This window comes from Ceratotherium simum, chromosome 6 (genome assembly GCF_057802395.1).
Source record: "Ceratotherium simum simum isolate JZ-2026a chromosome 6, ASM5780239v1, whole genome shotgun sequence".
Lineage (NCBI taxonomy): Eukaryota > Metazoa > Chordata > Mammalia > Perissodactyla > Rhinocerotidae > Ceratotherium > Ceratotherium simum.
In genome coordinates, this window is record NC_141905.1 from 33,402,162 (window position 1) to 33,416,248 (window position 14,087).

Sequence of the window (14,087 nt, forward strand, 5' to 3'; positions counted from 1 at the left end):
CTCTTGGAGTCTCTGTTCTATCTCCTGCTTTAGATAAGACCCTTGTTCTTCCTTCCATAAATACATCTGCATTTTTGTAAAGGTACCTGGTGACTGTAATATCACTACTCCATTAAGCAAATGATGGCCTTGTCTGATGGACCTTGTCAAAATCATTTTCTCTAAGTGCTAAACTAAACCTGTCTTTGCATCTTTCTATTATTCATTAATGTTTATTTATTTATTTTCTTCCTTTGGTGAGGAAGATTGGCCCTGAGCTAACATCTGTGCCCATCTCCCTCTATTTTGTATATGGGACGCCGCCGCAGCATGGCTTGATGAGAGGTGCATGGGTCCATGCCCAGGATCCGGGCCCACGAACCTCGGGCTGCTGAAGCGGAGCACACAAACTTAACCACTGTACTACCGGGTCGGCCCCTCATTAATGCTTATTTAACCGTTAAGCACATTGACCTTCCCTTTAAGCTCTCATATTCCCTTTCTTTTGATAGTTTTATTACTGCAAGAAAGAATTTGATACTCTTTTTTGTTGTTTAAGTAGATTTTTAGGAAAGGGATTAGTTCTTGTCAGTAGCAGCTATCTACTAGTGGATTTGTAGGTGAGATAATTGAGCAATGTTTCTTGTTACTTGGTTATTGGTTTGTTGAATACCTTAAATACCTGAACATTTCTGAGATTCATTGTTTTCATATGTGAATACAGACATTAATAAATGCTATAACCAGAAATGAGTATGAAAGATTAAGTGCCAGGTAATTCCTAGTTTCAATGACCCAATATTTTCCATGTTTTAGACTCTAGATTTGTTGATATAGTGCAGAATGAAAGGCTTTTGTAAAGTGAAAACTGCTACCTTCATAATCAATTAGGAGGTAACTATATATATATAAATGTGGTATATATATATATACACCACAAGCACCTTCGCTACCATTTTAATTGAATGCCACTAACTGCTAGGCACAGTGCTAGGTAATTCACACACATAATATCATTTAAATGAAGCAGGAGTTAAGTGTAGATCAAAGAAACCAAGGTACTATCTTTTGCAATAAAAATTATAGTTAATATTTAATGATTTTTTGGTAATGTGCCAAGCACTGTGCTGAATTATGTCCTTTAATTCAATCCTCACAACGGCCCTATGATTATGATTCCTATGTTACAGATGAAAAAACTGAAGCATATTGAATTTAAGAAACTTACTCAAGGCAATAGGAAAAAACAATTTTTGGGACTTAGAACTCCAAGGTTTAGAAAAGCTTTAACTATAAATAGCTTTTCAGAAATGTTTAGACAAGTTTATGGGCCTATAATAGGTTGTTAAAGGAATTTAGTTAGGTATATCAGGAGGAGGAGGCATTCTTAGCTCTAACCACCCTCTCCCACATTTGTTGTTGCCTCATCAGAGCCTGAACTTGGGCTAGATCATTTAAATCACTTATAAGTGTGTATAGTACAACAATGATACCTCATCTATGAAAAAGGGAAGACCTTTGTGATAAATTGTGATAGTTTTTCATTATTTCATTTTATGAAAAATTTATATTTGAATTGCATTATCAACTCAATTCTTTTGAGGTTTCACATAGAATGAAGACAAACAATTTTTTTGAGATCATCAAGATTAGGATTATTTAGCCCAACACTTCCCCCAAAAGTATTCTGCAGAACCTATCATATCAATATGCAACATGAAAAAAGGTTTTTTTTAATGGTCAATGTTGCACACAGAAATTCCCTTTGAATGTTTTTGATGCACATTAGCACATTAAAATCGATGAGAAATATCGAAGCAAAGAAACTTGACTTTGCTTAACCCAGAGTTTCCCAAATTTCTTGACCTTAGAACTCTTCTATGATATGTTGATCCTGGAACTTTCTGAGACCATACTTCAGGAAATAGTGGTTTAGAATATTTCTAATGTTTATGGTTATATTAAATTTCTACTTGGAATGAAAAAAATCGTAGTGGAGAATCTTTAGTACCCTTACAGTCTAATATCTTACTGAAATAGATTCTCCTGCAATATGCAATGCACACAACTGTATAACAATATATGTGATCCCTAACAGTGATAGCCATCTCAATTGTGTGAGATAGTGAACCTGATTTTCGACAATTCTAATTGTTGGAGACATTTTTCTCAAACTGAGCTTAAAGCTGCCTCCCTGCTACTTCCCTTCACTGCTTCTAGTTTTGCTTTCTGGAGCAACACAGAGTCAAGGCAATAGGAAAATGCGTTTTTCAAATAACTGATGATTACTCTTAGGCCTTACTTGTGTCTTCTCTTATCTAGGCTAAAATTTCTTGACCCTTGAACATTCCTTGTATGACAGTTTCAGACTACTCTGGAAACTCTAGAATTTCCATATCTTGTATGATTTTCAGTTTCCTGATGAAATTTTCAGTCTTGATCTTGATGTACTTGAACTTGGTAAGCAGGTTTGTTTTATGGTAAAAGTTTGAAAACTTCAGTGTCTGGGCTCCCTGGGTGTCTGCTTGTGCTATCATTATGCCGTTTTTGCTCATGGTATCTTGTCTTCTCACGTTAATGGCTGTTTGTGTGCTAAACATTACCTCTTCTGGAGCTCATCTCAGGAAATTTTTCACTGTTTTATTAGCTCTTTGATGTTTTTAAAATGAAGTATTTTATGTTTTATCAAATCTTATTAGTTTTCTTCAGTAGAAGGATTGGACTGAAATACTAATTTGCCAATACAAGAAATAGAAGTCTTCCAAATCATCTCTGAAATCCTTTTCTGTGCATATTGTAGGTTATAGGTAACTCTCATAAAATGTTGAAATCAAAACATCTTGAAATAAAAAACTCTCTGATGTGAACATTCCGTATTGTACTTGGACAGTTGCCTCCCTGATTTAATATCTAACATTATCTTACCTATTATGATAGCCTTGTCATGCTGTTGGTTCATACTGATTTTGTGAGCAATTAAAACCTCCAAGCCTCTGAACTCAAACTACTCTTAATCCAGGTCTTCCTCCTCTGATCTAGTTCTATCTTTTTATATGTAAAAGTAGATGTCACATTTATATTAATTGAATTTTATCTTGTTAATTTTCACTTTTTGTCACAGTTCATCCAGATGTTTTTGATTTTTGATTTTGTCTTCTCCTCCTAACCTGGTGTCATTTTCAGATTTCTTTAACCAAAGTATTCATGAAAAATTGTTTAATGACTTGGAAAGCAGTGATATTAGCTTCCTTTCAGATGACATCAATCAAATATTAACACATTTTGAGTAAAGTTGTTGAAATGAGCTTCAAACTTGCTTCATTGGTCTACTAACTATATAAACCATGTTTCTTTATTTTATCCTCAAGCACTTGCTCAAAGGCCTTCCTGAAATCAAGATGTATTGTCTGTGACATCACAGATTTATTACTCTAGTAACCCCAGTTATAAAGGAAATGAGGTTAGTTTGGCATGACTTACTCTTAACAACCCCATAAGAGCTCTAAGTGACCGTTGCTTGCCTGCTTTTATTCCTTCCTCCTTTTTTTTTTTAGGACCTTCATTTTTCAATTACTCACACTCCACTTACTTATGATTGTAAACCACTTGTGTGCTGGGATCTCCTTGCCCTTAAGATCTAGATATAATTGACTTGAACCTTCATTCCATGTCCTGTCATGTATGATGTTCTCCCCAAGGTTTCTGCAAATTCTTTGCGGCTCGTATTCTCAGGGTCATCTTTGGCTCCAAGCTTTTGCTTCTGCTGAGTTACTGTAGTTTATGGATAGTCTTTCTGTCCCTCTTCTATAGTGAGTTAATCCATAATTGGAAGTTGACCCTTTTCCCCTTGATTTTACCACACACACACACACACACACACACACACTTTCCAATATTCCCTGTTTGTGTATGTGGCAAACCTTTTAGAAACTTGGGAAGATGGAAGGGAGGGGCTTCTATAGTGTAACAGTATATTCTATGTGGCTTAAATTTGTAAATTAGAAATCTTCGAAATCCTTTAACAACTTCCTCTCATTGTTCTTCCATGTCCTTTCTCCCTACCTATTCTCCTTCGTTCTCTCTCACACCCCTAAATTCCTATTCATTTGAATGCGGTAAGAGTTTCTATTTATCCACCAGTGACTTGGCTTCTGCTAATTTGTGCCCTCAGATATCACTATCCATCTTAAATTACTCCCTAAGGTATTTTCCTAAATATAGACAGTTTCTTTCCTAAGAAGAATTCTGTAGTCAGCTGTCTCTCTGTCCCTCTCTCTCTCTCTCTGTCTCTCTCTCTCACACGCACACATCCTACTATATAATAACCTATTATAGATGTTTTTTGAGAGGAGGGTGTCAACTTTAAAGATATAGATTTCTTGTTCTGGGCACACACTCTTCTTTCAAAAGCAGTGGGCTACATTTTTATTTCTTGCTCTTGTTTTGCGTATAAAGGACAGAAGCCTGCCTCTCCTTCTTTTCTCCGATGTTATCTTACTATTTCATGCAAGCTTCTGCGCATATTGGGCTTTTCTTCCCCTGGCACTCTTATATTAATTCCTGCTACATTTTTTGTGTTTATTCTTTATGGAACAGTACCAAAGAATTCCTCTGTTATCACAATGTTTCCTTTAGTGGCCTTACTCTTTTCTTCCTTATTATGATTTTTTCCAAATAACAGAATTTTTCATTCCTATTGAGGTATATTTCCTTTTAGGTGTCAGGTAAAATGAGATGTTACTATACCTTTTTTTTTTTTTTTTGGTGAGGAAGATTGGCCCTGAGCTAACATCTGTGCCCATCTTCCTCTGTTTTATATGTGGGATGCCTGCCACAGCATGGTCTGATAAGCAGTGTGCAGGTCTGTGCCTGGAATCTGAACCTGCAAACCCTGGGCTGCTGAAGTGGAGTGCACGAACTTAACCACTATGCCACCAGGCTGGCCCCGATGTTACTATACTTTTGATTAATAGTCTGTACCTATACATTTCCTGATTTCTTTATAATTTCTTATCTTTATTAAATTATTCTCTTTCCTCTGAGATTGCTCCCAGAGATGAAATTATGATCAAACATTTACGAGGAGGTACACTGAGACCACCAACTAGTACAAATATGATTCACTGGGTAACTCTCAATAGGACAAGTGCTGCCAACCAACAGAGAGTTAATATATAATTAAATATATCAAGGATTCGTCACTTGGCAGTTCTTTTTTTTCGGTGAGGAAGTTTAGCCCTGTGCTAACATCCGTTGCTAATCTTCCTCTTTTTGCTGAGGAAGATTGGCCCTGGGCTAACATCTGTGCCCATCTTCCTCTGTTTTATATGTGAGATGCCTGCCACAGCATGGCTTGATAAGCGGTGTGTATGTCCACGCCCGGGATCTGACCCCGTGAACCCTGGGCCGCCGAAACAGAGCACGCAAGCTTAACCACTATGCCACCAGGCCAGCCCCCTGACTTGGTAGTTTTAAAGGTATCTACTTCCTTAAGGAAATACACGTTTTCTTCTGGGGCAAATAGGTCCAAATCAAAGGTAAGAGATGACAGAGAGAAAAAATGATGTTATTTCAATATTTAATTATAGAAACTTGGAAAGGCAGTTTGGCTTTATTATCACCATTGCTCATAATTTTCTATGGGACTTTAAGTTAAAAATTTTTTCTCTTTGGTATTGTTCAAGTTTTTTGAACTTTTCTGTCAATTTATACTTCTCAAGATTCCGCATCCTATTTTATTGGCATCTAGATTTTAGAAGGGTCAATTTTATGTGAGAGAAAATTGGCTTGGGTGTCTCTTGCTTTCTTTAGGGGTCAGGACAATGTGAAGAGAAAACATGGCTTTTGGCAGCAGGGAGACCTTGCTTGAATCCTGGCTCCGTTGTTGATTAGCTGGATAACTTTGGGAAAGTTAAGAATCTGTGAGCCTTGGTTTCTTCTTCTGAGCTATAAGGATAATAAAACTTAATCTGAATATTTTGAAAGGGTCCTGTGAACATTAAATGATATAATGTATAAATTATCTGGACATAACTGGTGTAAATTCTCTTTCACCTTCCTTCCTTTCCCTGTCCTACCTTTCTCCACCATGGTACCTTGCTCCCGCTTTTTGACTCTTCTACTCAATATTGTCCTTATTACTAAAAAATGAAGGGAAATAAATTTGACTCCCGAGTTGAACAAACTTTTCTGACTTTTTCATTTGTCACACCATAGACAGTTTTATTATTTTTTAAATGAGAATGTTGATCCCTTTGGATTATGGAATAGACCAATGTCGTTATACGAAATGGGTCCGGTATTTATTAACTCCTTATGTCAAATACGTATTTGATATTTGCTATATACATTGTTATAAAGCATCTGTGCACTGAACAATGGTTCTGAATATGAAGAATATTCAGAATGTTCACAGCAAATCACACATTACCATATTGGTAGGTGAGACTTTTTGAGGCCGTTCTCTTTATTAAAAGGCAGGTATATGCCAGCAAAAGGACTTTCTAAAGCTTATTCATATTAAAAATATCAGCAATTTATAAGGAGAGAAATTACTGGATAATTAAGAGCTGGTAGAAGCCAAGTCTATTCTACAGAAGATCCTAGGCAAAATACACAGGGAGACATTAAGGTTTAAAGAAAAAAGCAAGTCTCAAGACTGATATTTAAGATGGAATAGGAGAAACAAGAAGATGGAGACAAATAGGGAATAAATACCTGAATTTGTGCTGAATTTCATACTGAAAACTTTAGGGACAAAGGAAATTTAAGCCGTATAAAACTTTTAACTTTTCAAAAAGACTAGCCTCATTCCAGGTAGCTCCAGTTTGATTAATTAAGTAGTCCATTCAGCAAATGATCCTTTTTTGTGTGTGCCAGTCACCATACTATGTGCTACAGATTCAAATTTAGAAAAAACACTATCATGGTCCTACTCTCCTAGAATTTATAGATTAGGTAAGAAATAAAATTAACAATATAAATTGCTATGATAGAAATTGGTGTAAGGTGTTATGGAGGCATGATGGTAATTGTATCAAGGGAGTGTTTTGAGTGAATAATGCATGGCCAAGTTTGGAGAAAGTTAACCAGACAAAGAAGGTAATGGACGCAGAGAGCATTTTAACTGGAGGAAACAGTACATGCTCAAAGACCTGCAGTACTTCTGAATGGCTGGGATGAAGGATGATTGTGTAGGAGGAACAAGAGTTGAAACTGGAGAGGTAGGCATAGACCTACTTGTGAAAGGCCTATGTGCTAAGTTAAAAAGTTTGAACTATAGTCTGAAAGCTAAGGGGGAACCATTAATGATTTTTAAGCAGAGAAATAGTATAAACAGATTTGCATTTTAGGACCATTACTCTGGCAACAGTGGACAAGGGGGCCAGAGCGGAGGCAGAGAGGCTGGTGATGAGGCTGATGCAGTCATCTCATTGTGAAATGATGGTGTGGGGTAGGGAATGATGAGAAAAATGAAGGAGGAACAGTCTACAATTTGGAAAGTGATTGAAATCTGTTCAGAGGGAGAGGGAAGCATCAAGTGGCCTTCCAGCAATCTAATTGAGCATTGAGGACATTGATTTGCTGTTTATGTAGAGGAGAAGCAGGTTATGGATTTTAGACGTATTGAATTTGAGGCACATATGAGAAATAAATACTGAAAAATATGTTTGGAACAAATAAGACAAGAGATAGATTTGGAAAGCCTCAAGAAATAAGCATTAGGACAAGCAATAGGTTTGTATGAGGTCACCTGGGGAAGTCTTATAGTGTGAACTTAAAGCTTTGGTCTCAAATCTTTGAGACCTTGTGTTTTAGTGGAAAATTGACTGAATGAAGAATCAATAGGTTTGTGTTCAGTCTTGCCTCAGTAGGGAGATTTGGGACACCCTCTCACTGGAGTCTCTGCCCCTGGCACAGCACCATGTGATCAGGTAGAGATCACTTAGCTCTTAGCTTCTCCTAGGGGAGGCAGGGGTAGGTTCAGAGTTCAGCACTCCTACTTTTATGAGGGGACTCCCCAGAGGACTGGCTATTTCTTGCCAGTCTTGGAAGTCTGATGGATCCAGCACAGTCTAGCCACCTGGGGAGGGAATGGAGAGAGTAGTTTAGGCTGGTAGACACCACAGCTCCCCCCGGCTCAGCACAGAGCAAACAGACAAAAACCGCAGTTGCCTGTTTCTCCCTGGGAAGGGAAAGAGTTATTATACACTGCGCTGGTTGGTGGCAGTCTTCTCCTGTATGAAGCCAGTCCTTGAAGACTAGGCAAGGTGCCTGATTTGTCTGATATGCAGATACTAACACAGAGAGTCAAGGAAAACGAAGAATCAGGTAAAGATGTTCCAAATAAAGGAGTAAGGTGCATCTCCAGAAACTAACCCTAATGAAACAGTTATATGATTTGCCTGACAGAGTTCAAAGGAACAGGCATATAATGGCTCATCAAGACCAAGAGAACAATGCATGAACAAAGCGAGAATTTCAACAAAGAGATAGACAATATAAAAAGTACCGAACAGAAATCATGGAGCAAAAGAACACAATAATTGACCTGAAAAATTCACTAGAGGGATTCAACAACGACTAGATCAAAGAGAAGAAAAGATCAGCAAACTTGAAGAGATGTCATTGGAAATATTTCAGTCACAGGACCAAAAAGAAACAGGCAGTTCGGATCCCAGGCGCACACTGACGCATCGCTTGTCCGGCCATGCTGAGGCAGCATCCCACATACAGCAACTAGAAGGATGCGCACCTGTGACATAACAACTGTCTACTGGGGCTTTGGAGAGAAAAAGGGAAAAAAAGGAGGAGGATTGGCAATAGATGTTAGCTCAGGGCTAGACTTCCACAGCAAAAAGAGGAGGATTGGCATGGATGTTAGCTCAGGGTTGATCTTCCTTGAAAAAAAAAAAAGAGAAGACTCAAGTAAAATCAGAAATAAAAGAAGAGACATTACAACTGATGCTACAGAAATAAAAAGGGTCATAAGAGACTACTATAAATAATTATACATCAATAAACTGGATAACCTAGAAGAAAGGTATCAATTCCTAGAAACATACAACTTGCCAAGACTAAATCATAAAGAAATAGAAAGTCTGAACAGACCTATAACTAATATGGAGGTTGAATCAATAGTCAAAACTTCCCAACAAAGAAAAGCCCAGGACCAGATGGTTTCACTGGTGAGTTCTGCCAAAGATTTAGGAAGAATTAATGTCAGTCCTCCTCAAACTCTTCCAAACTATTGAGAAAGAGGGAACACTTACAAACTCATTTTATGAGGCCAGCATTACCCTGACGCCAAAGCTAGATACAGATACTACAGGAAGAGAAAATAGTATGCCAATATACCTGATGAATATAAATGCAAAAATCCTCAAGAAAATACTAACAAACTGAATTCAATAGCATATCAAAAGGATCATACACTATGACCAAGTAGGTTTTATGTAGGATACAATGATAGTTCAACATATGAAAAGCAATCAGTGTGATATAGCACATTAACAGCATAAAGGATAAAAATTACATGATTATTTCAATAGATGTAAAAAAAGCGTTTGAAAAAATTCAACATCCTTTCATGATAAAACCCTCAACAGACTAGGAATAGAAGGAAAGTAGCTCAACATAATAAAGTCCATATATGACAAGCCCACAGCTAACATCATACTCAATGGTGAAAAACTGAAAGCTTTTCCTTTAAGATCAGGAACAAGACACGGATGCTCACTCTCACCACTTCTATTCAACATAGTACTGGAAGTCCTAGCCAGAGCAATTAGACAAGAAGAAGAAATTAAAAGCATCTAAACTGGAAGGAAAGAAATAAAGTTATCTCTATTTGCAGATATATTATACAGTCATTGTTGCTTAATGATGAGGATACGTTCTAAGAAATGTGTCCTTAGGCAATTTGGTTGTGCGAACATCATAGAGTGTACTGACACAAACCTAGGTAGTATAGCCTACTACATACCTAGGCTATATGGTACTAATCTTATGGGATCACCATCGTATATGTGATTTGTCATTGTCCGAAATGTCATTATGTGGCCTATGAATGTATACAGAAAACCCTTAAGACTCCACCAAAAAAATGTTAGAACTAATAAATGAATTCAGTAAAGTTGTAGAATACAAAATCAGCATACAAAAATCAGTTGCATTTCTATACACTTACAATGAATTATCTGAAAAGGATATTAGGAAAATAATCCCATTTACAATAGCACCAAAAAGAATAAAATACTTAGGAATAAACTTAATTAAGGAGGCAAAAGACTTGTAATACTGAAAACTATAAAACATTCATGAAAGAAATGAAAGAAGACACCAATGGAAAGACATCCTGTGTTTATGGTTTGAAAGAATTAATATTGTTAAAATGTCCATACTTCCCAAAGCAATTTACAGATTCAATGCAATTCCTATCAAAATCCCAATGGCATTTTTTTTTCAGAAATTGAAAAAACAATTCTGCAACTCATATGGAACCACAAAAGACCACAAATGGCCAAATCAATACTGAGAAAGAAAGAGTAAAGCTAGAGGCATCACTAGCTTTATATTCTTGATTCCAAAATATATTACAAAGCTGCAGTAATCAAAACATTGTGGTACTGGCATAAAGACAGACACACAGACCAATGGAAATGAATGGAGAGCCCAGACATAAATCCCTGCATATAAACTGATATTGAATTGATCTTCAACAAGGGTACCAAGAATACACAATTGGGAAATGAGAGTCTCTTCAACAAATGATGTTGGAAAAACTGGATATACACATGTAGGTGAATGGAATTGGACCCTTATTTTATGCCATACACAAAAATCAACTCAAAATGTAAAGATTTAAATGTAAGACCTGAAACTGTAAAATTCCTAGAAGAAGACATAGGAGGAAAGTTTCATGATATTGGATTTGACAATAATTTCATGGATATGACATCAAAAACACAGGCAACAAAACCAAAAATAGACAAGTGGTATTGCATTAAACTGAAAAGCTTCTGCACAGCAAAAGAAACAATCAACATAGTGAAAAGGCAACCTATGGAACAGGAGAAAATATTTGCAAACCATATACCTGATAAGAGGTTAATATCCAAAATATATAAGGAACTCCTACAACTCAATAGAAAAAACTAATAAGCTGATTAAAAAATGGGCTAAGGACTTGAATAGATATTTCTCCAAAGAAGACATACAAATGTCCAACAAGTATGTGAAAAAATGCTCAATATCGCTAATCATCAGGGAAGTGCACATCAAAACCACAATGAAATATCACCTCACACCTGTCAGGATGGCTAATAAAAAGACAAGTGTTAGTGAGGATGTGGAGAAATTGGAACACTTGTACACTGTTGGTGGGAATGCAAAATGGTATAGCTGCTATGGAAAACAGTATGATAGTTTCTCAAAAAATTAAAAATAGGGGCCGGCCCCATGGCGTAGTGGTTAAGTGCGCCCGCTCTTCTGCTGGCAGCCTGGTTCGGATTCCGGGCATGAACCGATGCACAGCTTGGCAGGCCGTGCTGTGGCGGCGTCCCACATAAAGTGGAGGAAGATGGGCATGAATATTAGCTCAGGGCCAGTCTTCCTTAGCAAAAAGAGGAGGATTGGCATGGATGTTAGCTCAAGGCTGATCTTCCTCACACACACACACACACACACAAAAATTAAAAATACAACTACCATATGATCCAGCAATCCATCTTCTAAGTATTTATCCCAAAGAATTGAGGTCTAGATCTCAAAGAGATATTAGCACTCCCCCGTTCGTTGCAGCACTATTCACTATAATCAAGATGTGGAAACAACCTAAATGTTCATTGACAAATGAATGGATAAAGAAAATGTGATTATATGTACCATGGAATACTATTTAGTCTTAAAAAAGAAGGAAATACCATCATATGCAATAACATGATGACGACATTATGCTAAGTAAACTAAGACAGTCACAGAAAGAAGAATACTGCATGATTGCACTTATGTATCTAAAATAGTAAAAAATCATAGAATCAAAGAGTAGAATAGTGGTTGCCAGGGGCTAAGGAGGAGAGGGAAATGGGGAGTTAGTAATCAATGGACATAAAGTTTTAGTTAAGCAAGATGAATAAACTAGAGATCTTACGTAGAACATGGTACCTATAGTCAACAATGATGTACTGTATACTTAAAATTTTTAGTAGTGTAGATCTCATGTTAAGTGTTCTTGTCACAATAAAATAAAATTAAACATAAGTAAATAAAATAAATTTTGTGGAAATATTGAAGAAACAATCTATTAAATATATCTTTCTATTTCTCTCAAGAAATACCTTATACAGAGATGAGGTTCAATAAAGAATTGTTGAATGACTGTTTTGGTCAGTCTTCATCCACTCCTGCAAGATGTCATGAGTTTAAAGACAACGGTCTCTTACACTTTTATGGAACTTTAAAATTTGCAGGGCAATAATCTGTAAAGCTAGATTGTAAGCTTTATTAGGGCAAGAGCTGTTTCTCTTTTGCTGTCCTCCGTTTCTTGTGTGGCTGGCATGTTGCTGGGCCTATGCTAAATATTCATTGAATGAATGTCTTTCATTTTTCCTGAATTGTTTTCAGTTTTTTAAAAGGTTCAGTTTTTAAAAACAACCTTTTAAAGTAGGCAGGCAAGGACAGTTTCTCCCATTTTACAGAGAACACCATCAAGAATTGGAGTAGTAGTGACTTGTCCAAAGGTATGAAATTTTAAATGACATAGCAAGGACTTGAACCCAGATTTCAAGACCAATGTGCTTTCAACTCCATAGGACTATTTCTAATTTAGGTCTCAAGCCCAATTTTGTTCTATGTTCTTAATTTAACTTTTGTTATTCCTTACAGTAAAAAATCACTTGAGATATATATGTGTGTTTTAATTTTCTGCTTCAGCTGTAAACTTCCCTTTAATGAGTGGTATTATCATCTTGTAAGTTCATTTGGAAAATACATATGAAGGTCAATGGATTAAGTTCAGAAAAATGAAATCTTTTTTTTCTTAGTAGTATTTCACTTTGGTTTCTCTGTGGTTGCCATATTTAAGTAAGGTGGATTAGCCATTTCTTATACTTAAAACAATTTCTTTTTAGTCTAAACATTAATATTTATAGAGCATTAATATATTATTCTTTTGACTATTCCTTCCTTCTGCTTTAGTCCCCAGAATCTTTTGGCATTGTTTCAAGCTGGCATTATAGGGACACTAAGATCACACTTGGTGGTTCAGTGCTTTCAGATCAGGTACTTATTGGATACACTTTTGTACACATAATGCTGTGAGTGTGAGATTTCTTTTTATGTTACAGGTAACACCCAGCCACCTTGTACAAATGCACGAAACGTTAAATAAGGAAAAATGACAGCTGTTGAGCTGGCTGTTCTTTTGGAGCAATGGTACTCAATATTTTTTCATTATGAAAATAAGTAGGCTGCTGGAGCTGTGCAGGTATTTGAATCTATTGATCTGACTGCAAGAGGAAGCCAGGACATTGGCAGTGAGGGCCAGGGAAGCTTTGCTTGCCAGAGCCCTGGCTTCAGTTTTTCCTCTGCTTCAGCCGATCTCTTCTTGTTCTCTTTCTCAAATTACTCCATGAATCTACATAATTCTCATGAACTCATTGAATGTGTAGTTTGTATAGAACATTGGCTTAGATTTATTTAAAAATATGTTGTCAGGAAAAGGAGGAAAATGTATTTGTGAAGAGGGAATGCTGAGTCAAACTAGACATTTTCTCTGCTGCCTTATTCATGCTTCTCTTTCCTGCAAAACAGATTTTCAGTTATTTTAGTGGGAGATGAGCAATCATGGTCTCTGTTGTTTTATCTGGTAGATTACTATTTTTATTACTTCTGACCAGAAAGGAATTTGATGATAAAACACTCTGCGAGTGTTTATAATGCTTACTTTCATGGTGAATGTTGGGCTTAGAGATGCTGTTTGCATCTTCTCATTCTTGGTTTGTCTGCCCTGTGGTATTTGATAAGGTTGTCAAATAGGACAGAATTTGGATTTGTTTCTCAGTTCAGAGACCATTTTAATATTCAGTTTCAACAGTTTTAGAATATAC

General features: G+C 36.5%; 1 protein-coding gene across 1 annotated transcript in view; it reads left to right on the plus strand.

The window, feature by feature from the left end:
• Positions 1–14,087, plus strand: part of LOC101393374 (catenin alpha-3) — a 753,022-nt gene that overhangs the window by 63,087 nt on the left and 675,848 nt on the right. The window lies entirely within an intron of this gene.